The sequence below is a fragment of the Montipora capricornis genome, chromosome 5 (assembly GCF_036669925.1).
Source record: "Montipora capricornis isolate CH-2021 chromosome 5, ASM3666992v2, whole genome shotgun sequence".
Classification (NCBI taxonomy): Eukaryota; Metazoa; Cnidaria; class Anthozoa; order Scleractinia; family Acroporidae; genus Montipora; species Montipora capricornis.
In genome coordinates, this window is record NC_090887.1 from 24,224,313 (window position 1) to 24,229,312 (window position 5,000).

The 5,000-nt window shown below is 39.6% G+C and overlaps 1 long non-coding RNA gene and 1 pseudogene across 1 annotated transcript in view; one reads left to right on the forward strand and one right to left on the reverse strand.

Moving 5' to 3' along the window:
• LOC138049984 (uncharacterized) overlaps positions 1-5,000 on the reverse strand; it is a 326,256-nt gene that overhangs the window by 235,106 nt on the left and 86,150 nt on the right. The window lies entirely within an intron of this gene.
• LOC138050112 (uncharacterized) lies at positions 1,051-2,499 on the forward strand (annotated as a pseudogene).

Genomic DNA, 5,000 nt, shown 5'->3' on the forward strand with positions numbered 1-5,000 from the left:
GTGATAATTAATCGCAAACGATCACACGTGTGATAATCAAAGGTGTCAGAGTTGACGGGGACAGCCCAGCCGTTTGACAATAGCCAGTGCATCACCTTCTGTCCTACACTACGACAATTTGAGGGAAGTGGTGCAACGAGCATCATTTCGAAAATCTATTAGTATTCAAAGGAGATGAATTTACTTCAAATTACAGCACTGGCAAACGGCGAGGTGAGAGAGATGATAACTTGGTTGCAGAGACGAGGGTTGCTACCAAACCCGCTGCGTTGTGGAGATTGCAACCAAGACATGGTTCTTACTGCCCGGAATGGCGATCACATCGATGGCTATCAGTGGTACGTGTTCTGGTCAAACCTTAGCCATAGCTAATTAAAGTAACTCGAGAGGCCTATTCCGAAGTATAATTGATAAATTAAAAAGTTAAAGGAAATAACCAATTAAACAAAACGCAACGAAATAGTGCGGACGATTGATTCAAGAAAAAAACATCATGATAGGTAGATTTATCAAGTGAAGCTATGATCTTCGCAGTTATGAGAGCAATTTCATCATTGATTCATTGATTCATTCCTCACGGGACAATTAAAACCCAAAATGCCCAGCTTCCAACGTTAGTGAATATCTGAATGCTGCAACTGTTCATCAGTAGGATACCTAAAATGTGTGCAATTCCACAGTTGCTGTCGACTCTATGAAATCCTATATGAACTTTAAAACATTTCATTACAGGAGGAGGAGGAGCCACCAACATAGAAGCCAAAAGTTGATCTGGAATAGTCTGGGAATGGATTTTTCAGAAGTGTTGGGTTTAATACTTGAGGTTTTTGCTTTCCGTTCCTCCCATAACTGGCGAGAGTTTAAACTGCGCTCTAAATTGAAATACTAAAGCAAAACAGCAAAACGTTAACATGATCATGAATTAGCCTGGGTACTCCTTTTTTAACAGATACCTCGTAAAAACCTTTATTTTCTAGGCGGTGTAGCGGATGCAGGAAGAGAAGAAGTTTTAGGTGCAATTCCATGTTCGCGGATTTCCCGAGATTACCGATGGGGAAAATCTTGATCTTTTTTTACTTATGGTCAAGTGACGAGAAGCAAGCTAACGCAGCACGCATGCTGGAGATTAATCCCAGTCAAATATCGAGGATGTGTCAATCAGCAAGAGATGTTGTTTCATGGGATCTCCAGCAGCGCCCGATTGTTCCTTTCGGGGCTCCTTTCGTAGCAAAAGTGGACGAAAGCAAATTCAACCACAAACCGAAGGTGATATTTTATGATGTATAGAGATTGGTAAAGAAGCGTAGAAAACAACGGAATTCGCATTTTAACAATACATGTCTACTGGGAACAATGTCTCTAAAGTCAATTAGATCGTTGTCAGTAAGGCCATCCCCTTTTTCTTTTCGCTTAGCGTCGATTGCGTTTTCTGATATTGGGTAGGTCGGTCGGATTGAAAAAAAATTAAGAAATCTAAAAAAAAATTCACAAGTAGTCTCGAAATCGGAGGCCTGGTTCCGTAGCATCATTGCTGTGGAGCTTGGAAAACTACAAGACGTGAACCCAAAATCAATACGGTGGACAAGTTGGATGATGTTGTTCAAAACTTTAAGACAACATGGGGGAATTAAAGGATCAACCACCGAAAATCCTATGGACATGAAAGTGCTTTAACTATGTCGTTAGTTTGTTTTTGTTTTAAGGCCAAAAGCTTGGGTCGATAAAGGGGATGGCCTATTTTTTAAACATGAAGTGATGGAAATCTCAGTAGTGATATTACTAAGCAGCATACTGCGTTTAGGAAAAAACTCCACTAGTGGTTGTCTCAGAACATAAACTACAGATTATTAAAGCTTTAGAATACAATTGGGTTAGCAAATGCCAGTTTTTTCGGTGTATGAACGCAGGGATATAAAGTGGCATACAACCCACTCCTAACATTGTGGGAGAGAGGATACATTTAAGCAAGATTCCTTATTATATTAATAAATAATTTATTTCTGTATTTTCAGGCAAACCGAGGAAGAAGAGCCATAAGAGAGAACTGGGTTTTTGGCGTGATTTCCACTGCCCCTTCCCCAGCGCGAGGGTATTTCGAGGTTGTCGATCGTAGAGATCGAGCTACGTTGATGCCCATCTTGCAGAGGGTTTTGCTGCCTGGTACAGAAGTCCACAGTGATGACTGGGGGGCATACTTCAACATGCCAGCTCATGCACCAAACGTTCAAACCCACCGGGTTGTGGTGCATGCCGCTAATTTTGTGGATCCTGTCACTGGCGTGCATACACAGGAAGTTGAATCAGCTTGGGCAAGATTGAAATACAAAAAATGAAAAAGGGCGTAAGGCATACGATTTGCAATCATTTCTCAATGAGCATATGTGGCGAGATTGGAGAGGAGAGAACGATGTTTTTAACAATTTTCTTCACGTTCTTTCACGATATTACAACCACCCCCAGTTTAATGTAGATCGAAATAGGATTTTGCCTTGGCATTAGACAACAAAAACGAAAGGTTGCTACATCTTCTTAATTGTTATTGTAGAGAAACAAAAAAAGTCAGGTGCCAATTAGACTCACCAGCCTCACTCTCAAGCAACATTTCTTTTGTATTTGATTCATTCAAACGAGGCGTATGAGTCTAATTAGCACTTAAATAAAGAAGTGTCAGTTAGGAACGCCTTTATTTTGCCCATTTTCTTTTTGCTTTTGTGACTAGGACAAATAAAGGAAAAAGCAATGTAAAACTGTAGTACAAGAAGAAAATATATTGACCCAAATAAGTAAAGAAATTTCTTTTAACGTTAGCAATGTGGCTTTCTTATTGCATGAAAACTGTATACTCGAACTTATAAAGCCACACAACTTTAAATAAGAGGTTTTAGGCTAAAATCACAAAGGTGAAACATAATTTTCAGCCTCAGCCGCAAAATTTCGTCTTGCCAGCTCCTAAATGGCGGCGGAAATTTAAATTAAAATTAAAAACTGATAAAAAAGCACCTTTACTTTAGTACCCCTGCAAAATTTCGGCACATCAGGTGTAATAACAGCTGAGAAAATGTAAGTTGAAACATTACAAATGTGCAGATGTTTTGATGCTTAGTGGTACGGCCAATTTCCCTAGTAATACACACAACTGTAAATTTTTCATTTTTCAACTTTCAGCTGATATAACACCTAATACGCTGAAACTTTGCAGGGTTACTAATGTAAAGTTGCTCTTTCTATATTCTTACTTGTAACTTTCGTCCCTCATCCCTTTCATTAGTTTTGCTTACGAATACACATACATACTACATGCTACAATCTGAGACTTTTTTATAGCTGAATTGTCACCAAACAAGTAATAAAGAGGCTGTTTTAAGTATTGGGTGCAAATTTAACTTCTGATATGTTGAGGCCTCCTAGCAACAATTTTAGCAGATAAATCAGAAAATAATAAATACCAAACCACCGATTTTTTGCGAGGATAATACGATCTTCGATCGACACGATCTCCGACACGATCTGACGAGCAACACGATCGACACGATGTTGTTGGTCTTTGGAAATCGTCACTATCGTAGATCGTTAACGATATGAAAAGAAACGATGAAAACGAGTGCGTTATTGACAACGAGTGCGATGTTTCGAAAGATCGTGACAACCAGCTTGTTGTACGATTGAATCGATAGAACGAGGTCGTTTATTTTTTATTTGGATCATTGCTGACTTCTGGGGACAGCTCTCGAAAACGAGTATAACGAGCACGTCAAAAACATCGAGGACGATATCGTTAAAATCCAGTACAACGAGCACGTCAAAAATGACGTGCACGTTATCGTTAAAATCGAGTACAACGAGCACGTTAAAATAAACGTCCTCGTTCTATCGATTCAATCGTACAACAAGCTGGTTGTCACGATCTTTCGAAACATCGCGCTCGTTGTCAACAACGCACTCGTTTTCATCGTTTCTTAACGATATACGATAGTGTTGATCGTGATGATCATCAGATCGTGTCGGAGATCGTGTCGATCGTCAGATCGTGTTGGCGATCGTGTCGATCGAAGATCGTAGTATCCTCGAAAACATCAATTGATTGGTATTTATTATTTTCTGATTTATTTCCTACAATTGTGGCTAGGAGGCCCTAAACGCATCAAATGCTTAGACTTAAGGGCGGTCTCATTGCCCCACTACTCACTTTCTTCAGAAAAGGCAGAAGAGAGTTCATTTGCACCCGCTGCGCGTTTGAAGGCAATTGTTTTACGACAAAGTTGTGCTGCTCTCTATCCCCCAACTTCGTTTCGGCAAGGAAAGAAACTCAACAAACAGTACTGGAGTGTATACGGACGGCGTACGCGGCATAAAGGGTTCATTGCGTTTATTTACGGTCAATTAACGTAACGAATGAATCTGAAAACACCTTCTTTATTACTTGTTTGGTGACAATTCAGCTGTAAAAAAGTCTCAGATTGTAGCATGCAGTATGTATGTGTATTCGTAAGCAAAACTTATGAAAGGGATGTAATAGACCCTTCTCCAAAATGGCGGCAACGGATTTGAACGAGTTAAAATTAAAATGAATGAAAAATGGATACCAGAAATAGAAAGAGCAACTTTACATTAGTAGCTCTGGAAAGTTTCAGCGTATTAGGTGTTATATTAGCTGAAAAGTTGAAAAAATGAAAAACTTACAGATGTTTGTATGACTAGGGCAATAAGCATCCCAAACATCTGCACATTTGTAATGTTTCAATTCGGTCTATAAAAGTTGAGGCTGATGTTGATCAAAATTGTGAGAACACTAATTCGTTGGGATCATTGCTGACTTCTGAGGACAGCTCTCGAAAACGAGTACAACGAGCACGTCAAAAACATCGAGCACGTTATCGTTAAAATCGAGTACAACGAGCACGTCAAAAATGACGTGCACGTTATCGTTAAAATCGAGGACAACGAGCACGTCAAAAATGACGTGCACGTTATCGTTGAAATCGAGTACAACGAGCACGTTA